This window comes from Eschrichtius robustus, chromosome X (genome assembly GCF_028021215.1).
Source record: "Eschrichtius robustus isolate mEscRob2 chromosome X, mEscRob2.pri, whole genome shotgun sequence".
NCBI classification, from domain to species: Eukaryota; Metazoa; Chordata; class Mammalia; order Artiodactyla; family Eschrichtiidae; genus Eschrichtius; species Eschrichtius robustus.
In genome coordinates, this window is record NC_090845.1 from 114,627,197 (window position 1) to 114,651,647 (window position 24,451).

The 24,451-nt window shown below is 40.7% G+C and overlaps 1 protein-coding gene across 9 annotated transcripts in view; it reads right to left on the reverse strand.

The window, feature by feature from the left end:
* Window positions 1-24,451, reverse strand: part of ENOX2 (ecto-NOX disulfide-thiol exchanger 2) — a 271,731-nt gene that overhangs the window by 92,211 nt on the left and 155,069 nt on the right. The window contains exon 1 of one of the 9 annotated variants that reach the window (XM_068532777.1): window positions 7,312-7,373. The exons of the other annotated variants lie outside the window; for them this stretch is intronic. The gene's annotated coding sequence lies outside the window, so the exon portion shown is untranslated. Of the gene's footprint in view, window positions 1-7,311; window positions 7,374-24,451 lie in introns of those variants that run through there. 9 annotated transcript variants of the gene reach the window in all.

The following is a 24,451-nucleotide window of genomic DNA, read 5'->3' on the forward strand; positions in this document are numbered from 1 at the left end:
ATGGCTGCTTATGAAGCACCTGAAGTTTTTTCAATAAAGGAGGAGTTTTGTATGTGTCACTTGGTCTGCACTCTGCTGGGGGCATATCGCTCTGACAGTAGAAAAATGTGCTCTTTTCAACACGATTTAGTCTCATTTCCTTTTTCTTCCCAGTCTCTCTCTAATGACTGGAAGTAGAATGAGACTTCGATTTTTGGATGATTTAGAGGTCTGTGAGTTGGCTCTTTCTTCCCTTGGTGTGTAACCAACTTCAAAGAAGCAACTGTGTAACTACTAAGGAAATTAGTTTTTTGCCAAGGGATGGAGACCTTTTGTCATAAGCCAGAATGAATAACTAAGCCCTTCTGTCTCCATCTCAAGAGGGCCTCTGGGCTGAGAGGAGTGTCTGGCTGGTGGTCTAGGTTTGCTCACGAGAGCAGCAGGCAGTCAGCTGGTCAAGAATACTGTTTCTGTTCCTTCTGTAGGCAGAAGCACAGAGTAGGGAGGCTAGGGTGAATGGGGGGAAGACAAAGGGGAAATAAGACAGTAAACAAATTAACAAATGTAAAGGACACAGCACAATGCCTGATAGGTACACCTCTATGTAGAGCTATCACTTATTGAGCACCTTCCTGTGTAACTTACTGCATTAAGCGTTTTATATGCATGTTATCCTTACAACAACCTTATGAGGCAGGAGTTATTATGATTCTCACTTTATGGAGGAGCAATAGGTGTCAGGCATTATATTTGGTACATTACTTATGCCTAATCCTCACAACACTCTTGAGTTGCAGGTATGATTATCTCCATTTACAGTTGAAGAGATGGTGGTTCAAAGAAGTTAAGCAACTTGCCCAAGATCACACAGGCAGTAAGTGGCAGAGTGAGGATTCTAATCCAAGTTTGACTCCAAAGCCCATGCTTTTAACCACTGAACTCTGCCACCTCTACTGCAATCTGCTATATGTTAGACATTAAGTAAATGCTTGTCCCCATCCCAACTGGTACAGCAAAGGTAGCTGGAGAACAAAGAGTTGAAGGTAACCTGATTTTAGTAGTCAGAGAAGAAGAGGTTGAGTAGTGGAGATAAGAGCTATAGCTGCTATTTTCCCCTGTGGCTGTTGTTACATAGGATGTGGGGAGAGGCGATAAAAGACAGGGAGACAAAGGGTAACTGATTTCTATCTCCTCATCCCAAATTGTAAGAGGAAGAGAGACCACTCAGAACGTGAGCCGGGGCTGGGAGCTAACACTATTAGAGAGTTACTATTACCTGAGCTAGGTTGGTGGGCCAGTTATCAATTTGTTGCCTCTTACCTTCAAATTCACCCTTATTGCTTGCTCTGTGTAAACAGCTCTGGGCCCTTTAAATATTTTACCTTTGCCAGCTGGCACAGTGTTAAGCTTTGTCAGTAGGGGGCACGAGAGAGACATTTCAGCAGGAAGGAGCTATATTTCCTGGTTCCAGTGTGCTGGTGTGTTCACCTGGCAGGCTCCTGCAGCCTAGGCCCCCAGTTTCCTATCTCCAGCAGCACACACAGCTTTCCCAGCACTAGGTTCCTGCAGTGCCTGCAGCTTTTCCGGCATGCAGTTTCTGTAGTACGTGGTAATCAGAAGCACCCAGAAGCTTCTCCCAGTACCCCTCCCTCAGGCAGTTTTGTAGTGGAGTGTCTTATGCTGAGATACCTCCCTGTGAACAGCTCTCCTGGCACTGTAGAGGGTAGATTTTCCAAAAGTTCCACTGGGCAGATTTCTAGAAAGTTCCAGGAGTCATAATTCCAGAAACTTCTGCCAGCAAAGCACCACAGCAATTTCTCTGCTATCCAGTGAACCACAGCTGTGCCCTCTCCTGCAACGTCTGGATCGCATCCCTTTTGGAAGGGTTCTCTCTTGGGTGCTCTAACTCAGTCTTACGGTATAGTGGCTGCTCCTTATATTCGCTATTCCTACATTCTTTACAGTTCTCTTTACTTTTCACTAGCCAATCCCCCATTATTGTTAATAGTTACAGTAAACTTCCTCTGTTTAAATTACCATGTGGTCTCTCTTTCCTAATTTTCCCAAACCAGTACAGCTCACTCCCTCTTCCCAGATATCAAAGTAAGGTGATTCCTTATGCAAAGGCATGCTTCTAGGAGGGAAGTGCAGGTAGGGAGGATGGCCTTTTCCCCCAGAGACAATTTCTAAAGAGAAAAGAATATCTTATTTTTCCAGGAGGCAGGAGATGACTTCTCTGTCTTGCTTTCTAGTACAAAAAATTTAATTAGAATGCCTGTGGCCTTTCAGCTATTGGAATTCTTTCAATGAGGAGGAAAGAATCTGCAAGATAGGAAAGGCAATTGGAAACTTGAAGACTGCTTAGGCAATGAGACTCAAAGCGCTTATGCTCATTCCTAGTCCAAATTGTCCTTGAAGTTCTATAGCTCAAGTGCTCCAAGGGATAAGTGGGTATTTGTAATAACAGCCTCAGATTGACCACCCTCTTTAAGAAAACAATGAATATTAAACTCAAAATCTCTATCATTGCCCATAGAACCCTTCTTCAAAGCTCAAGGTTGTCTTCCAGAGATAAAATATTTTCCTTTTTTCCCCCTGGCTTTACCATGGACACATTTACAGGCATTTTCAGACAGCTGAAAATGTCATGAATTCTGGAAAAACTTCTGAAACCAGGATATAAGTTGAGTGTTTAGAGTTGGTGTGTCAGGATATTTTCCAAGTGCCATGAGGAAGAATGGTTTTCACCAGTGAAAAAACGCCATCATAATTTTTGTATTATCCAAGGATTTGTGCAGCTGAGTTTTTTGAATTTGAATAAAACGTTTTCCAAAACACATGTTGTTAATTAACGACTACCTTTCTACTTTTGTCCTCTTCATGCCTTCATGCTTCCCCACCCCTCCAACCAGCTCAAACTACAATATTGCTTCCCCAAAGCTCAATGAATGCAAAATGGAAGGCAAGCAGTTAAGTAGGAGAGAATAAGGAAATGTGAATCTCAAGGTCTGATAATCAACAAAAATGTTCCCTTTACATAATACAAGGTCATCTTTGGAGAATTTAGGAAGCACTGGCCCAGATCAAATTTAGAGGCACTAAAAGCATCATAGCTAATCAGCCAGGCTGCTCAACTGCTAGGAAGTTTTCCATATACACTTTCATGTGTTTGAGGCCTCACAGCAATAACAACTGCATTTGGAGCCATAGCAGCTTTCAATAAAGAGTGTTTAGCCAGAGTGGTCATTGAGGGGGTTCCAGGTGGTTTTCTGGATCATCCAGGGCACCAATATGTTCATGTTTGGGTGAAGATCCCAAGCAACATGGGTGAAAGAGGGAAGTTTGAGTAATTTTACATACTACGATTCTCTTGCTAGAAAACTAACAAATTGGAGTTTCAGAAAATCAGTCCAACTATAGCCTCTGCTTCCCTTCCTCTGTTTGCTCTTTCCAATCTTGACCCTGGCCCAAGTCCCTGCAAACCTTCACTAGCCTTCCCTCTTTCCCTTTGTCCCCCACATATAAACACACATACACACAGAAGGATCACACAGCCAAGAATGGAATGGGGAAAGGAGCATTGCCTCAGAGCAGTTTGATGGTTTATACTGTAGCAGCTGCTAAGGACAGGTGGAATTGGTGACATGTAGGGGTTTGTTGCCCTAGTTAGAATTTCTTCCTAAAGAGTGAGAAGGTCATTGATATAAACCAGGGGTTGTTGTAAACCAGTGCAGACTTACCATCACTTTCAAAACAGGAATAAGTCCTTTGCTGCTCTCATTATAATGATTAGATTAGAGTATTGGTTCTTATGCAGGGTGGTTGGATGGTCTGGCACATGAAGAACTGGTGTTGAGAGAAGGGGTAGCCTAGTGGTTAAGATAGGCCCTAGAATCAAAACCTGGGTTTGACTCTCAGATTCACCACTAACCATGAGCAAGGTACTTAACTTCTCTGAGTCAGTTTTCTCATCTGCAAAATGGTAATAATAGTATGTGCATTACAGGATGTTGTGAGGAATAAATAAAATAAGGTATGAAAAGTTTCTGGCACATAGGAAACACTCCATATATGTTAGCTACTATTATTTCTATAGTATTATTTACTAAAAATCACACTGACATAACATCCTTGGCTGTCTTAACTCTCTTTTGTCAGTTTTGGAGATGTGGATGGAGGTGATACTGTCAGGGGTAAAAAAGATGTGTCCCAAACAAATATTCATCATTTTTGAAAAAGGTGCAAAACCAATTCAGTGATTTTCAACAAATGCTGTTCAGGCAATTGGGGAAAGAAAGAAAGAAAGAAAGAAAGAAAGAAAGAAAGAAAGAAAGAAAGAAAGAAAGAAGAGAGAGAGAGAGAGAGAGAGAGAGAGGGAAAGAAAGAAAGGAAGGAAGGAAGGAAGGAAGGAAGGAAGGAAGGAAGGAAGGAAGGGAAGGAAGGAAGGAAGGAAGGAAGGAAGGAAGGAAGGAAGAAAGGAAGGAAGGAAGAAAGAAAGAAAGAAAGAAAGAAAGAGAGAGAGAGAGAGAGAGAGAAAGAAAGAAAGAAAGGAAGGAAGGAAGGAAGGAAGGAAGGAAGGAAGGAAGGAAGGGAAGGAAGGAAGGAAGGAAGGAAGGAAGGAAGGAAGAAAGAAAGAAAGAAAGAAAGAAAGAAAGAAAGAAAGAAAGAAAGAAAGAAAGAAAGAAACTTGACCTAAATCATATACCTTATACAAAAATTAGCTCAAGATGAAACATAGACTTAAACATTAAATGTAAAACTTTAGGAGAAAAACAGGGGAAAATCTTTGGGAACTAGTGATAGGCAAAGAGTTCTTAACTTTGACACCAAAAACATGACCCATAAAGGGAAAAATTGATAAACTAGATTTCAACAAAATTAAAACTTTTGATCTGCAAAAGACCTTGTTAAGAAGATGAAAGGCATGCTGAGGAGTAGTAAAAAATATTTGCAAACCACACATTTAACAAATGAATGGTATCTAGAGTATATAAAAAACTCTTAAAACTCAATAGAAAAACAAAGAAAAAGAAAATGATTCAATTAGAAATTGTGCAAACGATGTGAAGAGATATTTCACCAAAGAAATATGCACATGAAGAGATCTTCAACATCATTAACCATTAGGGAAATGCAAATTAAAATCACAATGAGAGACTACTACACACCTTCAGAATGGCTAAAAGAATAAAAAATTGACTACGCCAAATGCTGGCGAGGCTGTGAAGAGACCGAATCGCTCATACGTTGCTGGTGGTACTGTTAAATGGAACAGTCATTCTGGAAAAGTTTATCTTTTCCTTTAAAAAATTCAATATTCACCTACCAGATGACTCAGCAATTGTACTCTAGACATTCATCCCTGAGAAATGAAGATTTATGTTCACACAAAATCATGTACATGAATATGCATAGTAGCTTTATTCATAATAGCAAAAAACTGGAAAAAAACAAGATGTTCTCAAGAGATGAATGTTAAGCTGTGGCACATCCATACAATGGAATACTACACAATCAACTACTGATATACACCATTATTTGACTGATTTTCAAGGGAATTATGCTGAGTGAAAAAAAGCCAATTCAGGAAGATTACATACTGTACAATTCCAGTTATATGATATTCTTGAAATGCCAAAATTATAGAAATGGATAACATATTAGTAGCTGGTATATGGCAGGAAGGAGGTAGGGTAACATGAGGGATCGTGTGGTGATGGAACTGTTCTGCATTTTGACTGTACCAATGTCAATATCCTGGTTGTGCTACTGTACTACAGTTTTGTAAGATGTTACTGGGTGAAAGGTATATAGGATCTCTGTATTATTTCTTACAAACAGCATGTGAATCTTCAATTATCACAAAATAAAAGAGTTTGATTTTTAAAAAAAGGAAGGAAGAAAAGATGTGGATAGACAGAAAAAGCTGAGTAGAGATAGACCCTGTTGTTTTCAATACAGTTCAGATTTGTGTCCCAGATTATAGCAGGGTTTCCAGCTTGGCAGGCTTATCCAAGGGACTGCAGACGTCCCCTCAGTGTAGGAAAGCAAGGCAGGCTTTTCATGCAGAGATAGCACTTGTTCCTCTCACTGGGATATTAGTTATTGCTCTCACAAGTTTGCAAACTAGGAGGTATATGACACAATTAATGAAGGTTAGGAAGCTCTGGGTTAGAGTCAGTAAAGTTCCTGAAAGTCCTCCAAGCAGCTCTGTTGCTGGTACCCTGGCTGCTACTGAAGAAGCGTCCTGTGAGATCATTTAAGCAGAGGGGATCTCGGAGCAAATAGTATTCTATTGCTTGGCCTCTGAAGAAGAGAGACAAGGGAGGGCAGCCATAGGACAGCTCTCTTCTTGAAGACAGTGTGCAGAAGGAAAAGAGAGGCCTGTGAGTGGTAGGGGAGAAAGACTGAGGATCACAGGCTTGAGAAGGAAGAAAGCAGAAATTTCTCTGCCTCCCATGTCTGGGTAATTGAGCATCTCTTTACCTATCATTGATGTCACGGAGTACTTCAGGCAACTTGGAAGGAAAGTGTTGGGTAAAAACCGAGTGTTGACATCTCATTTTTAAAGGCTAACTGTTCACACGTGAATGATTGTGCAGAATATTAAGGCCCAGTATGCTTTTCCATCTGGACGATGGATCACCACAGGGAGAATGCATTTCTACTACGGGCTGATTATTTTCAAACAGACACAATATTCTTGCTGCTCTCTTCTTTTCTGTGATGTCATTAAACTATTCGATTTGGTTAACACTGACTTTTATGCTTCCCCACACACTGGTTCCCTGTTTACCAAATCTGCTGAAAAATGCCCAGCACAGGCGGTCTACCTACAATCAGCAGAGTTCCTTGTGTTCAGGTGAATCTCCAATAAGTCTGAATTAAGGCGTTTTAAGGTGACCTAAGAACCTCATTCATGTGAATGCCTGCTGCAGCAATGGGGATGTGGTTGTTTCACAGGAGCGGTCTAGGGATAGTGCCACCTCTGTGCCCACTTCCCATCTCCCCTAATAATGCTCAGGGGCACAGAGGAGCTTCTTGGGCCTCCGAGTGCATTTTGTGCTTAGCCTCTTCTGACTGCTAGCTCTATTATCTCCATCAGAAATTTGATCCTGCTAGAAGTGCTGTGGGGCTTTTTTTGGTCTATTCTTTTAATAGAGCCTTCCAGTTTCCTTTGGGCCATTATGTTCTCTTGAAGCAATGCTTCACCGTCAGTCTTTAATATTTAATGTGACTAGAAGCTTTCACAAAAACCTATTGAGATGCACATGCTTTAAGTGGCAAAACTGTTATTTAATGATCTCGGGTGGGTACACTAATTCAACCTACCTGTGAGGGAAGGTGACCTCCTAGTCCCTCTGGCTCTGTGTCTGCATTAATACAATTGAAATCTCTTGCCATTTATGGAAACATCCATTCACCCTAAAAGAGAGGGCTGTAGGATTTTTCTGACATCATAAAAGTAACTGATGATTTCTGAAAAATTGGAAAAGAATATAAAAAATACAAGTGTGAAAAGACATACATATGATGAATGTCTGTTACAGCATTGCCATAAGAAGAAAATAAATTAGGAACAATCCAACTGTCCAATAATAGAGGATTGGTTAAATAAATTAAATGATATATTTATAAATGGAATACTCTGTAGCCAGTAGGAATAATGATGTAGAGCTATGTTTACTGACATGGAAAGATGCCAAGATACATTAATAAGTGAAAAAATCAGGCTAAAAAACAGTGTGTACTATATGTTTCAATTGTTTTTATTTAAAAAACTGACACATGGGCCATAAAGCCAGAAAAGGTATATGCCAAAATGTTAATAGGTGTTCTCTCCGGGTGTCGTTATTGTGATTTTCACATCTTTCTTTACTGTGTGAACTTTTAAAAAGCGTACACAGCAAAATTATTTTGTTTAAAAAGTATTATGGGATTGTAGCTATATAACTTACAAATTACTTTCACTTAACAGTGAAATCCAAGCAACCTTTATATTTCCATTCAAGCTCCAGTTTTTAATCTAGAGCAGAGGTTGCCAAACCTCTGTAAAGGGTCAGATTGTAAATATTTTAGGCTTTGTGGGCCATGTAGCCTCTGTCATACTACTCCACTCTGCACCTGTAGTCTAAAGCAGTCAGAGACAATATGTAAACAATTGGCATGGCTATGTTCCAATAAAATTTTATTTATAGAAACAGGCAATGGGCCAGATTTCACCTACAGGCTAGAGTTTACTGAACCCTGCTCTAGAGTGCTGAATAGAGGAGGCTCAGGTCCCATGTGCCTTGAGAATTAATCTTGTTTCCTCTGTTCTTCTGGGTCAATGCAGGTTATACTACTAGTTGCTGCTCTCCAAAACTGAGGCCAAAGTGGCTTGGAGACATCACTGGAACTTACTATTTTTTGCTACTTGGTTTGAGAATTTTCCTACTCCATACTTGGGATATGCTTTATATAGGGCCACCCTGCCCACCAAAGTGAACCTTAGATCTGCCACAGACAAAGCCATGGCTACAGAAGTCCCATAAGTGACTCAAAGGGTTGAAGAATTCACAACAACCAAGTGAGTGACTTTAGCTAGAACTAGAAAGCCCAAAAGAATCAGTGCTTCCTATAGCTCACCAGTATTAACACACTCCATAAAGCAGTTTTCTGAGGAGATGGATTACTATAGTCTGTCACCAGGAGAGCTTTTAAGGAGTCTTAAAATGTTCAACAATGTCCTAATTTAGGAGTTTAAAAGACTTATATAGCTGAAGCAAAATACACATGGGGGAAAAAAGGAAGTTTTAGCTGAAGAAGGGCAGCCACTCCTGGTCACAGACAGCACCCTGATTCCCAGAAGAGCAGTGGAACTAGGTTAACTGTGTGGATTTAGTTCACGTATTTGCCTTTGCCTTAAGTTACAATCAGCGCTGCGGATTCTTAAAGCAGTTTACTTGACATATCCTATCTGTAAAGAATATTTTTTATCTTTTCTTCTCAGAGTAAGAGGGATAAAAAAAAAAAGTAAGAGGGATTAAATTATTGCTCACACGCACACACATGCACACACACGCACACACACACACACACACACACACGAAATGCTTCCAAATTACAGAGTTTTCAGATCACCCCAATCCTGTTATCTAAAGTCTTATTCAATCACACTTAATGGTCTGGCCACTCAAAGGAAGTCACCTAAGAATAGAATGTATTAGGTACAGGATCCAGGGAGCCAGAGCAAGATACTCAGGATTCGGGGTTACAGCAGAGCTAGATGTCCTGAATTCCTAATCTGGGAAAATCTGACATATAGCATCAAATATTAATGATAGAATCTCAGGACATGTAGGTAGCCCAGGGCACTTGTGGAGCCCCATCACAACACTCAGAAGAGTGGCCAGTTGGCTAAGGTGGGTAAAGGGAAGGGGAAGCAGGAAAAGGTCTTCAAGAGAACCAAGAAAATTTGATGGACAGTGTTTCGAAGGTTCGGAAGGAAGTGGGGGTTGGAGTCAAGGTGTTGGTTGAAGTGCGATCTAAGGGCAAAAGGGCAGACCAGAGAGGGAACACAGCCGTGTTGCTAGTACTGTGGTTTCCATTTGACAGAGGCAGGTTAAGTGACTTGTTCAAGGTCCCTGTCAATTATATTGAAATTAAATTCACTCTTTCAGTTTACTCTGATGTTCTATCCCACCATGCCACCCAGCTACTCACGAAGATGGTGCCTGTTCATTTTCCTTTAGATTTAAACAACTTAGAAATACTGTGTAGTATGTAGATGTGAAATAGTTGCTTGACTCCTCTGTGGAGATGACAGAAAATTTAAGGTGTGGAAAATGATTTCCCTAAAAACAGTAAGTGCCTGATTCTAAATAAATGGGGATGGGACATTCCAGCTGTTCCTGGCTAGTAGACTAGAGGCAGCTTTTCCAATTTAGAGAATGACACTAAAATTGCTACCACTTCTTAAAAAGTTGCTAAAGTCTAACTTAAATGAACGGATGTAGAGGAAAGTACGGTGAACAAGAAGTATGAAGACTTGGGAGAAACTTGACTTCTAGTGTCAGCTCTGTCACTAAGTTTACTGTGTGATCTTGAATAAGTCACTTCCTTTTTCTGGATGTTAGTTTCCTCACCTGTGAGATGAGGTGGTTGGACTCCATAATCCCTAAAGGGTCTTTCACCTCTCACATTTTATGATCCTGTAATTCCTGGTGGGTTTTTTCTCCTGACATTTACTTGCAAGGGCCATTCTGCCATCCACACAATTTAAGTTTTCATTAAGTCACAGATGGTCTTAAATAAAATCTCCCCCTTGAAGAGGGGAAAAGAACAGGATGTTTGTGCTGAAATGGCTCATGTCAGGTATGACCTTTTTAATTCAGAGCAGCTCTCTAGTGGTTCATTAACTCACCCCAAGGGCAGCACAGCAAGCAAGTACTATTACAAAAGGCCCCAACTGTGCAGCCAGAGAGAGCTGCCCTATTACCTAGTGAAAACAAAGTGGTTTCCTCTTTGTGCCCACAGTGGTCAATTTTCAGATCAGGAACATATGATTCTATCACTGAAGGAATCCTGGCCAACTCACAGAAACCCTGTGCCAAGTCTAATACTTGCTTTGAGGACTAAGCTAGAGTCCTTTCCACAGGAAGTAATGGAATTACTTCTAAATAATTGATAACTGTGGCTCTCTTTCCCAGATAATTAAAAATGTTTAGAAAATATAATATTCTAAGCCCAGTTCTGCATAATGCTTTACGTTTTACAACACATGCCAATCAATTTATTTTCTCATTTACATTTTCCTAACAACCCACTAAGGTGGGGAAAATAGGTATTATTATCCCCATTTACTAGATAAGGAAACTAGGGCTCAGAGAAGTTAAGGACATGTCCCAGGTCTCATAATAAGTGTCAGAGATGACGGTAGAACCCACATCTTGACTGGTTCAGTTAATTCACCAGTACACTTTTCAACTGTCCCGTTATACTAATTTAGGTGTTGTCAGGAGTGCAAGTTAAAGATAAGAGATTTTAGTACTGTGTCTAGGTATTGCAAAGTATTTTTACACTCGTTTGAAGACTTGTGGCATAGGTTTAATTTCTCATAATGGGAAGAGTGGCTAGGAGAACTCTCTCAGAAAATATTCAATACATATTACAGAATGAATTCGATTGATTATTATATATCTACTAGAGTCAAAGCAAATATTTATTGAACATCTATAAAACTGACCCTGTGCAAGGTGATATGGAGATACACAAAAATATAAAACATGATTTCTGACTTCAAAGAGAGTCATAAACACTAAATAGTGTATAATAAAGTGCTAAGTGTTGGGGTTGCAACAAGTGCCATAGGGGCATGGGAGGGGAGAAGTTGGTGAGGAAAGCCTTCTTGGAACAAATGGAATTTAAACGATGGGTACAATTTCATCGGCAGAGAGGAGGAAGAGGTTAAAGCTAAAGTGAAAGGTGTGGGAAGGGAACAGCATGAGCTAAACCAAAGGGGCAGGCATACATGAGATTGGACATCTGTGAGAATACTGATCTGAGTGGAGAGCAGTGCGGGAGTGTCTGGTAAAGCTACAGTTCATCCTAAGTGTTCAGGCAGAGGGTTGTCTGCCTTTCACAGCATTCTATCCACTCATGAATAAAATGGCATCGAAGGGGGCTTCCCTGGTGGCGCAGTGGTTGAGAATCTGCCTGCTGATGCAGGGGACACGGGTTCGAGCCCTGGTCTGGGAAGATCCCACATGCCGCGGAGCAACTAGGCCCGTGAGCCACAACTTACTGAGCCTGTGCGTCTGGAGCCTGTGATCCGCAACAAGAGAGGCCACGATAGTGAGAGGCCCACGCACCGCGATGAAGAGTGGCCCCCGCTTGCGGCAACTAGAGAAAGCCCTCGCACAGAAACAACACAGCCAAAAAAAAAAAAAAAGACTTAAAAAAAATGGCATTGAAGGTAGACACAATGATGGTTAAGAGCTTTAGCTCTGGAGTCAGACTTGGATCTGAGTTCCAGAATTACCGCTTACTTGCTGTATTACCTTGGGTTAATTAATTAACCTCTTGGAGCTTAGTTTCCTTCTCTGTAAGATGGGGCTGCAATATGGATAAATTAAAAAGCGTTTTTGGTCCAAACACTTGTTTTAATTTTTTATTCAAATTTTGATTTAAAAACCATGATGACCATGGTAGTGGGGACAGAGTAGGAGATGGTACTGAATAGGAAAGTTAAGATCAGATCCTGCAGGAGCTTCATGGTTGGTTTGAGAAGATTGCCCTGAGAGGAATACATATGCCTTCTGACTAAGGCGAAGGAGCCAGAGGAATCAGTGCAAGGGCACTCAGCCAACTGCTGGCAAAAGTGTTCAAGCTTGCAGACTGCTCATCCTTACCTCCATTCACTCATCCATTTGACACTCTGGACTCTTCTCATTTTTTCTAATGAGCATTTCTTAAAGGTATGGTATGCTGGGCACAGTTGCCATCCCTCATATACTTTCTGATAGAAGGGAATTTTGGATCCTAATTTTGTCCTGGAGGCCCTGGGTTATAATTACTTTCTAATAAGGGGTCAGGGACTTCTAAGCAAAGGGTCAGATTCACTGAGGAGCAGTCTGAGAAACTCTAGGGAAGTAAATTCCTGGCTTGAGTGAAGCAGGAGGAAATAACAGGTGCCAACAAAGATAAGCAATAGAATCCCAGAAAAGAGCAACTGTTACCTGAGCCTGGAAGGTCATGAATGTGGAGCACATTTGCAAAATAGGAGCCCAGGGACATAGCTGTAATTACCAACCAATGAGCCTCCCCTTAGTACCAGGAAAACAGATGGATACACTAATTAAAGGGGGATAGAGAGGGAGAGACAGAGAACAATGTAATATTTAAACATGAGGAACTCAAGAGAGTCAAACTAGCTTTGTTTCTGATAAAGAAAATTAGCCTTTTGATTCCAGATAGCTCTAACCACTGCCTCCTCCCCCCAGAAACCTATGCCAAGTTAAGTGCTTTCGCATAATCATATATAATTTTCCTTGGTCCAGGGTGTACTGCAGTGTTGCCTTTGAAGTAAAAGAAAGCTTGAGAAGCTACCCTTATGACCACATGGACCATCTTTCTTATGCTTTTCTCCCCTTTCTGTCTCAAAGGGAGGGGAAACAAATTTTTTTTAATGACAGCTTGCTGAGCTTGTTGGCTATCATTGTAAAAGAATGGTTTATTAAACAGATGATGTATAAGCACTTAAGAAAGTAAGTGGTGACCAGAGACTCCAGTGTGAGAACATGTCTGGTTAAGTAAAGATATTTTTTTCTTTGAAAAGGATACTAGAATGACAGCTTTACAGCAAATCCTTCAGAGTTGCCTTATAAAAAAGATGAATAAATATGGATCAGATGATAATTTAGTTATAGCTGTATTCCTAGCTGGTTGAAGAGTTGTACTCAAAGAGTAGTGATGAATGGATTGATAACAGTTTGGAAGGAGGCCTCTAATAGTTGCTACAGTGCTCTCTACTTGCCCATGTCCTGTTCAATATTTTAATATATGATTTTTTGATGAAGTTATAACAGGCTTGCTTGTTACAACTGTAGATAAGATAAAGCTTGGGAGTAAACATACTTGATTATAGAACTGAGTTTCAAAAACAGTTGTCACCACCATTTATTGAGTATCTTCTAGGCACTATTGTATAGAAGCTATCCTGTTAAAATCTTAAAGCCACAGAAAACTAAGGCTCAGAGATGTTTTAAGTAGCTTGTCCAAAGCTACACAGCTAGTAAGTGGCATTGTTAGTATTTAAACCTGAATCTGTCTGCTATTAAAGCTCATGCTCTTTCTCATACACTATACTGCCAGCCACTACTCTATATTGTCTTGACAAGCTAGAGTAGAATGTGATCTCTCCTGAAGATAGGACAGAACTGAGCAGAGGCTGAAAGCTCTGGGAAACAAGAAAGAATCAGACCACGTGATTTACTATGGCTTTCATGAAGGATCAGAGTGGTGCTAAGGTGATGGTGAAAACCAGCACTTGGACTAATAAGTTGCTGAGAATATTCTGAGCGAGAAGACAGTGAAATGTCACTATTTCCTGGCTTTGTTATTATATCTATCTTTATTTATGTGAGGAAAAGTGGCTGGAATGACAAATCCAGAATTATGAAAGTGGAATGTAACATAGGAAAAAATGGAGGGTAGCCATAGAAGAACAGAATGGAGGAAATATGACTTCACTGTAACTCACATTACAAAGATCTAGGGGATTAGTTTCCAACTTGAATATGAGATAACAATATGAAGTAGCTCCCAGAAAAGCAGATGTAACTCAGGCTGTATTAATAGAAGCCTAATTAAGTGGACTCTAGAGGCTGAGAAATAACAGACACACTGTTTTCTGCTCTGGCCGCTGTGTTCTGCTGTGATGGGCAGGTAATAAGAGCAATACTGAAATATCACCACAGGGAAGCGACTGGGGTGAAGTGTTTGGAAACCAAACCATCTCTTATGAGGTGCATTTTGAAGTAACTAGAATATTTAGCTTAGTGAGGAGAAAACTTGAGAGCATTGAGCTGTATTCAAATATTTAGAGGACCATAGCAGCTTAAGGTTTGATACAAGAAAAACATTTGTAATAATTAGAGTGGTCCCACTACAAAGTGATAATAATAGTTAACCTTTAGGTACCCAGCACTATGGTCTACCGCTGACATGTCATCTCATGGGATCCCCACAAGAACCCATGAGGTCCATGGAGAAGGGACTGGCTGCATTTTAAAGCAGTGATCTTAATATCATTTGGAATATTTAAACACAAGCTAGATGAATGCCTGTCAGGAATGTGTCATATGTGATTCTGTATTGAGGTGGTAGGGTAGGGAATAGGAGTTGAATTAGATGACTGTGTGAGGCTTTGTCTAATCTAAGACTCAGTAAAATTTCTACTTTACCTGTTTTCAACTTTATAACATTAAACATTATAATCTGGTGGTCCAAATATAGCATTTTGAATTCTTCATAAGATTGTTGCTATGTGTCTGTGTGTATATGAACACACACACATACACTCATATACATTAAAAAAAATCATACACCTACCAGGGTTTAAGGAGAAAGATACCAGCTGGATATGTGGAGGCTTCAAATAATTTCGAATCCTAACAATACTCAATCTATTAATTAAGCCCATGCAATAAAGTGAGAAAATATGATGTGCTGCATTTATGATGGGCAGGAATTAAAATATACATCACGCTTTCAAAAACAGACACTGAGAAAAATTTAGAAAATATAAATTTCAAAAGGATTTCCTCTCAATTACTGCATCACAGGATGATTCTCTTGCTCTGTCTTTGTGGAGCACAGACATAATAATAATTTATAGACCCCTAACTTCGACTTTGTGTCCATCACTGTGCTACAGGATTTCAGTGTATTACCTTATTTAATCTTTGCAACAATCTGACAAAGTTGGAACGGAGCTATTACTTCTGTTTTAAAGCTGAGGAAACAGAGTCTCAAAGAGAAGCAAATAATCCATGATCACACAGTTAGGATATGGCAGTGCCAGGATTTGAACCCAAGTATTTTTGACTTCATATTGTCTACTATGCTAAATCAGTATCTTCCTTCCCTTTTCTTTCCTCTGTTAATTCAGAGCTCTTAAAAAGTGTAAAGTATAGCACAAATGGTAATGGCTATCATTGATAAACAACTATAACATCCAACATCTAGATTCACATGATCCCTGCCTTGAAAAAAATTTACATTAAAACAGAAAGCTTGGGGACTTCCCTGGTGGCGCAGTGGTTAAGAATCCGCCTGCCAATGCAGGGAACATGGGTTCGAGCCATGGTCCAGGAAGATTCCACATGCCACGGAGCAACTAAGCCCGTGCACCACAACTACTGAGCCTGTGTTCTAGAGCCCGCGAGCCACAACTACTGAGCCCTCGTGCCACAACTACTGAAGCCCGCGAGCCTAGAGCCCAGTGCTCCGCAGCGGGAGAGGCCACCGCAATGAGGAGCCCATGCACCGCAACGAAGAGTAGCCCCCGCTCACCGCAACTAGAGAAAAGCCCGTGAGCAGCAACGAAGACCCAACGCAGCCAAAAATAAATAAATTAATTAATTAATAAAAAAAAAACAAAACAGAAAGCTTAGTACTTTAGCACAGATGGGGAGAAATCTGGGGACTCCTGGCCTGTTCTATAGGCTTGATTTAAAGATAAGAAGAATGCACTTGAACTATTGGAGGAAGAAGTTATAGTAAAATGTGTTCCTCTATTTTCTGCAATCTAGATTCTAAATTGCTGAGAGATGAGAAACATGAAAGACCAAACAGTCCATGTGATATCACTTATTGCTTATCCACTATATGCAGAACGCTGCAGTGGCTACTGTATGAAGATCCAGAGGAAGAAGAAGGACTGAGTTCCCTCCACGGGTGAGCTCCCAGTTGAAAGGTGCCATTAATGAAGGTTCTAAAGCAGTGCAGTGAATTTCCTGATCAGTCTAAGATCTACTGTTGCAAAGATAGTCATCTATTTGATGGAGCTTAATGCTCATCCTCCCTCCTGCATTATTCTAAATGAATTAAGTTTAGAGAAAGTCCTGAGTTCAACTGGTTCTTAAGTAAGGATTTAAAGAGTAGAGAAAAAGATGGCAATGAAGTACTAAAGACTGCCAGGAAAGAAGATTTGGTTGGTCAGCTCCAACTTTAAGCCCCTTTTCAGAACCTGTCATTTGTTCTCCACAGCCTATGATGAATTATAACCCCTGAATCAAACAGATCACAAGTTCTCACTTCCGAGAAGGCGTCAGTGGTGTGAAGAGAAATTGGTACTGTGACAATTCAAGCAGTTGGTGAAAGGCCAGTGCATTTCCCAGCTTACACATTCCTCTTAAGCTTCCCATTAATGAGAGTCAACGGGCTTGCCAGCAGACACTGTACTCACCATTTTTCCCATCCAGACAGGACACTCCAGGAACAATTACAAAATCATGAATTTGAGCCACATCCGTCGTCTGACATGGCTTTATTTCCTTAGTGGACTAAAGTGTAACTGCTTCACTGCCAGTACAAGAGTTCTCATAAACTCACAGCCTCATCTTTCTCTATATTGGGACCTTGCTTTTTGTCTTCTCTTATGTTTTAGTTAAGATGTCCTCCTTGTTTTAGGTGCTGAGGATAGTAATATAACAGCTGCAAACCAGTGCTTGGTGTCTACCAGAGGCCAGATTTATTCCTGCCTTAATTAGCAGTGCTTTTAAACATCCCCGCCATCATCTCCAACTTGATATGCATCTGAGATCCACATTTCCCTCCAAGAAGGATTTCCCATTGCCAAACCTGCCCACCACAAGGGAAAGAACAATTAAGCTGGTCTCCCAGCACGAAGAAATCCAACTAGCAGATGAGGAATTTAAAAGCGAGACTAGGGTCTATTCAAGGAAGAATGGGGAAGATGATTACATTTTGCCCCTTATCCCCAGTCCCAAACCAAGCTGGATGGTTGTGTCCGTGAGGGGCAGGCACTGGCACAGCCAGAATGAGGGCCCCTATGAGGGTCTTCTCTCTTCATCACAGTGGGACAGCTGTGTGCAAGCCAGAGATGGGTAAACATCTGGAGGCTAGGAGGCCAGCTAAAAGGCTATTCAAGTGTGACATAGGCTGGTGACAATGAAAATATAACAAGAGTGCTATACATGCTTATCTCCCACTCATATATTAACAGGAATATGAAGGAGACTGGTGCCATGGGGTTGATCAAAGTTGTTTGATGATGGCAGCTAGTACCATCAAACTCAAGCTTTTAAGTTTGGGTGGAAGGGTGGTTTGAGGCATTTTCCTTGGCCAGGGAGGCAGGGAAGTCAAGTTATGAAAAATATCCGTGAATCACAACTTAAACAATTATTCTAAATGAAGCCCTTGTAAGTTACATGTGGTCTTAGATTGTACTCTCCTAGCAGACAGGAGACAAGTCTACCAAGTTTCTATTTTTTTTCCAATACACCAAAGACAGCAATTAGCACTTAGCAGAAAGTTTGAATTCCCCTAAACCTATTTATATAGGCAATGGCCTTTCAAATGAAAAAGGCTGAAACATAAAGGAAATTGGAATCAATTCCTGGCTTAATACCAAGAGCTTCAACTTATTTTCAGAATTTAATTCCTATGTTCAATTTTGTAATAGTCCATGCAGATAAAAGGAGCCCAAGTGCCCCCTGATTTCAGCAGAATATCGATCACTATCTCCATGAATTTACTTTGGAGTTTCACCCCTCGAGTGACTCCAGATACTATATAGAGATGACCTGTTTTAAGACACAAAGCAGCTCCGAGCTGTGGGCCTGGTGCCCCTGAAGCAGGGCTTTTCAAAGAGCTTCTCTGCTGATCAAGCTCTTTGCACACTGCAATTAGGCTCAACAAGCAGACGAATGGTTCCCCATCCTACGTGTCTTCCAATAATAGAGATTTGCAGCAATGTGTACCAGACTTGGAGTATTACTCAGATCTACCAAGTCCCCAGTTTGGGGAAGTGGCTCTGATAGAGTTTGGAATCTTCACTGTCTTTGGACAGATGTATTTATTCAACATGTGGAGGCCTGTGGACAATTCAGATTCTAACTCAGGCTGTAGCCTCTATTTAAGAAGGCCTGCAGACAATGACCAAAGATTAGAAGCAAATGTGAAGTGATGTAGTTAGAGGAAAATGCTCATTAGGCTCTTGTTTCTCCCAAAGTTGTGAAAATTCAGAATAACAACAACAAAGGGCACTGCTGGTGCTGCAAAGGCAGAGTGCATATTAAGTACATCACTACACATCTGGTGGGTACTCCATACATCCCAGTTTTCAAAGGAAACTGGACCGGGAATCAAGAGGCCATAATTCTATTGAGTCACTTCTTTCTGAGCTAATAATACGAACTAACATATTAAGCATCTATTATGTGCCAGATACTGTAGGAAGCACATTACTCCTTACTTACATTATCTCATTTATTTCTTCACAACCACCCTATAAGTCGAGACGATAGTCTCCCCCATTTTTCATGAAGCACAGAGAGGTCAAACATTTGCTGAATGTAACACAGGATACACAGAGCCCAGGTTAGCCTGAGGCCTAACCTCTTTGTCTCACTGCTTGTCTTTGACCCTAAACTCCCTACTTACTAGGCTACAGTATTTACTATAATATATTGCCACTCTTCCTTCATTTCCTTGATTATAAGTGGGACTTAAGGACTGCCTGCCTAATTCTAAAAATCTAGTAATTACATAAAGAGTGAGAAGAAAAAAGATATCTTTTTTTTCCAGGTAAGTGTGGATACAGTTCCAGTAGACAGCATTCCAACTTAGATCTTAAATCACATGCTGTGTGATTTTTCTCCTGCAAACGTTAGGTGCCTGATGCTCTGGAGGACTGACTTTGCTGTTCATCTCTCTATAGCGTGAGTGGCCTCCACAAAGCAGGCTGGGGGACTTTCCAGGAGACCAGACCACTTCTGTCCCCTGTACTCCATCTTAGCAAAGCACAAACCATGCAGACACCCTCTCACTCTCTAGTTCCCTCAGGTCAAGTGGCAAATGTCCAGTGGTTCTAGGAGGAAGGCTAAGCTGGTTCTTAGCATCTAGCTCATAAGTTTCTCCTGGGCAGGAACTGGGCTGACTAAAATCACCTGAGATTTGGTAGCGACAAAAAGGCCACCTATGGAGCCCATCTTATTTATCTGCACATTGTTTATATAGTTGGGGGCAGCAAATATCAGATGCCAGTCATAATGAAGAAAAAGCCAGAAGTCCCTAGAAGACACTTAAGGTGAAATGCTTATAGGAAGAAGAGAAGTTTCCCCTAGATTTTTCATTTAGAAAAACGAAAATAATGTTAAACTCTTTGGAGCTGCAGCTGAATATTAAATAGAAACATCTTAGAGAAACTTGCCTGAGAGCTATATGAATTCTAAACTATGAAAACAAGACACTCAATAGAAAACTGTAATAGAGAAAAGTGATAAGTTTGCTTTATCAAAGAAACAAAACATTTTCCTCCAGGGAGGAAGGAAGCATGATGGGAAATCTGCAAACAATGGACTTCTGAGAGATTGCATGTGTTTGCTTAAAAAAAAAAGTTAACAACAACCCAAACCCTACAGTATTGACAAAGAACAAGTGCTCACAGCATTGACATGGGACAAGTATTCTCCTACCTAATAGCACGTGGACCCTGGGATGTTTCCAAAAGGCAGAGAAGTTCAGACTCCATCTCCTTCCCAGCATGATTTGAACCTTCCCACAAATCTCTACCATGTTGCAGGCACCTTGTGAAAATTCCTCCCCGTTGTCCTCTATGTAAGGCTAAACAATGAAGGGCATATGTGGTGGTGATGGTGGGGAGAGTTGGGGTGAGGCATGAAAGGGTGCCTCTGTGTATTCTGCAATTTGCTTTTCTGCCCATATTTTTGTCTGTCTGTCTCTTTGTCAGATGTCTGTTTTTCTGTTTTTTGGTTCTGTCTCTGTCTCCCTGTTTCTCTGTTAGTCTCCCAGTCTGTCCATGTCTCTTTCTCTCTTCCTGTCTACCCTTGTCTGTCTTGATGCTCTCTCTGTCTGTCTACCTTCTTGCTTCCTGTCTCTGTATATCTCTCTCTCTCAGGTTCTGTCTGTCTGTTGATATGTCTTTGTTGGCCTGCAGCTCTGACTGTTGGTCTCCATCCTGCATTCTTTCTCAATCTCTCTCTCTTCTCTCGCTCTCTCATCCCTCCCTCCCTCTGTCTGTCTGCATCTCACTTTGCCTCTTGATTGGTCTATTTCTGGTTTTGCCTGCCTGCCTTCTATTCTGTCTCTGTCTGTCTCTTACCAATGACCCCTGGCCATCTCTTTCTATTCTTTTTCTCTCTTTGTTTGAATATGTCTCTGTTTCATCGCTCATGTCTGGTTCTCAGTCTGTCTGTCTGTCTTTTGGTGTGACTGTGGTGCTGTATGGCTGCCTTCCTGTCCCTTTGTCAGTCTCTCTGCCACTCTGTGCCTCTTTCTTTCTGTTCATTTGCTTCTTTGTCTCTGTTTCTCTGTCTCTGTCAATTCTTTGTCATTCTATCTCTGTATATGTCTCTTTTTGCTTCTCTTTGTCAGTTTCTTTCTATACCTGTCTGTCTGTCTGTGCTCTGGCTATCTATGCAATCTGTCAGCCTGTCTCTCCATTAGTCTGCTTCTGTCTGCTTGTTTCTTTGATGGTTTGCATGTATTTATATCAGTTTGAACTTCTGTCTGTCTCTTTGTCAAGCTGACTGTTTTTCTCTCTTTTCTTTCTCTCTCTTCCTCCCTCTGTATCTGACTCTCTGCCTCTTTTTGCTGCTGTTTCTCTCTCCGTAGGTCTCTCTGTCTTGCTGTTTCTCTCTCAGCTTCTGTATTTCTTGTCTTTTGGTCTATCACAAACTGTCTCTGTCAGTCTCCCTCTGTCTGTCTCTCTGCCTGTCTGTCTCTGTCAGTCTCTTCTCTATCTCTGCTTGTCTGTTGCTCTCTCTCCCTTCCCAATAGTCTGTCTTTCTGTCTTATGGTCTGTCTCTTGATCTATTCTTTCTCTCTGTCTCTATTAGTTTTCTTTTATCTTTCTCCTTCTCTCTGTGTCTGTTTCCCTCTTCCTGTGTCCTATGTTGTGTATCTCCCCACATTAGTCCTCTGTCTGCATTCTCCTCTCCTGTGTCTACCTGTACTCTTTATCTCCCTGTCTTTAGACTCTATTTGTGCTCCTCTGTTTCTGCCATTATCTCACTCCATCTGTCCGTCTCCCTCTCTCTGCCTGCCTGCCTGTCTGTGTATCTATCTGTTATCTGACTGTCTGTCTGTGTTTACCTTTCCCTCTAGCAGTCTGTCTGTCTGCCTGATTCTCTCTCAGGCTATCTTCCATCTCTCTTTCTGTCACCTTGTCTATCATTGTCTGTGTCTGTCTTTCTCTTTGTCTACTTCTCTCTTTCTTAGTCTCATTTTTTTCTTCTCTCTCTGTCTCTTTCTCTCCCTCTTTTTATTGAGGTGAGATTCACATAACATAAGAATTAACCATTTTAAAGTAAACAGCTCAGTAGCATTTAACACATTCATAATGTTGTACAACCACCACCTCTATCTAGTCCCCAAATATTTGCATCACCCCAAAAGGAGAGCCAGTACTCATTAAGCAGTCACTCCCCATTTCCCCCTCCCTAGGCCCTGGCAACCACCAATCTGCTTTCTGTCTCTACAGATTTCTTATTCTGGATATTACATGTAAATGGAATCATATAATCTGTGAAATTGTGAGTCTGGCTTTTTACATTTAGCATAATGTTTTCTAGGTTCATCCACATTGTAGCATGTATCAGTATTTCATTTATTTTTTCCCCTTCTTTTTTCCCTTTTCTTTTATTGAAACTTAATTTCTTTAGAGAAGTTTAAGGTTCACAGCAAAAATGATAGGAAGATACAGAGACTTCCCATATAGTCCCTGCCCTCATACACATATAGCTTCCCCCATTATCAACATCCCCCATCAGAATTGTATAACCAGAGTGGTAAAATTTGGTACAATTGATGACCCTACATTGACACATCATAATCATCCAAAGTCCACAGTTTACATTAGGGTTCACTCTTGGTGTTGTACATTCTATAGGTTTGGAGAAATGTAGAATGACATGTTTCCAACATTATGGTATCATACAGAGTGTTTTCACTGCCGTAAAAATCTCTGTGCTCTGCCTATTCATCTCTCCCTCCCAACCCCTGGCAACCACTGATCTTTTTTACTATCCCCATAGTTCTGCCTTTTCCAGAATGTCATATAGTTGGCATCATTCAGTATGTAGCCTTTTCTGATTTGCTTCTTTCACTTAGTAATATGCATGTAAGATTCCTCCATGTCTTTTCATGGCTTGATAGCTCATTTCTTTTTGGTGCTGAATAATATTCCACTGTCTGGATGTACCACAGTTTATTTATCCGTTCACCTAATGAAGGACATTGTCGTTGCTTCCCAGTTATGGCAACTATGAATAAAACTGCTATAAACATCTAATTTGTTGTTAGGACTGAGTGTCGAATTCCAAGCTCCTTAGATGCAGAACTGGACGCTGGAAGTCCTATTTTATTTCTTTTTTATGGCTGAATAATATTCCATTGTAGAGATATATCACAATTTGTTTATCCATTCATGTACTGATGGACATTTGGGCTGTTTCTACCTGTTGATTATTGTGAATATTGCTGTTATGAACATGCATGCACATATATATATTTGAGTACCTATTTTCAGTTCTCTTGGGTATATATACTTGGAGTATATACTTAGGATATATACTTGGGTATGTACTTAAGAGTAAAATTATAATATTAGATCAATGGTAATTCTATGTTTAGATTTTTCAGGAACCGCCAAACTTCCACAGCAGCCGAACCATTTTACATCCTTATCAGCAAGTGGGACTAGGAGGGTCCCAATTTCCCACATCTTCAAAAACAGTTGATATTTTCTGTTTCTTAGATTCCAGCCACCCTAGTGGAGGAGAAGTGGTGTCTTGTAGTTTGGATTTGCATTTCCCTAACGACTAATGATGTTGAGTTTCCTTTCACATACTTAGTGGCCATTTGTTTATCTTCTTTGGAGAAATGTCTGTTCAAGTCCTTAACCCATTTTTTGATTGAGTTGTCTTTTTGTTGTTGAGTTGTAAGAATTCTTTATATGTTTTGCATGCTACACCCTTACCAGATATCTGGTTTGCAAATTTTGCAAATCTTTCCTCCCAGTCTGTTTTTCTGTTTCTTTCTCTTTCTCTCTTTTGATTTTCATACTTTTACAATTGAGAAATAATTGACATATAACATTAAATTTGTTTCAGGCCTATGACATAATGATTCGATATTTGTATATATTGTGAAACGATTACTGCAATAAGTCTAGTTAACATCCATCTCTTTTTCTCTCTTTTTATTTCCCTCTGTTTCCTTCTGACAGATTGAGTCTTTCTGTCCAATTGCTCGTTTCTGACTACTTACTTTCCTATTGGTCTTTTAGTATCAGTGTGTCTCTGTCATGTCTCTATTTGTTTGTTCTTTTTCCCCCTCCCTCCCCCTCCCTCTCTGTTTCCTCTCCCTTTCTCCCCCTTCTCTCTCTTTTTCAGTTTCTCTCTGGAGCTCTGTCTTCCTGTCAGTCCCCATATCTGTCACTGACTCCTTTCTCACCCCCCAGCCATCTCTCAGTCTGTCTAACTGTCTCTCTATCTGTGCATTTAGTTGGCTCACTTTCTCTCTTTCTCTCCACTTTTCATCTGGCTCCATGTCTTTCTGATCTCTGTCGGTTTGTCTCTCTGTCAGTTGGTTGATCACTCTCTCTTTCCCTGTCTCTTCTGGTGTGTCTCTGTCCCTCCGTATCTCTCTCTGTGTTGGCCTTTACCTCTGTCTCTGTCTCCCTGAGTGTGTGTGCGTCCCAGTATGTCTCTCAATCAGTCTC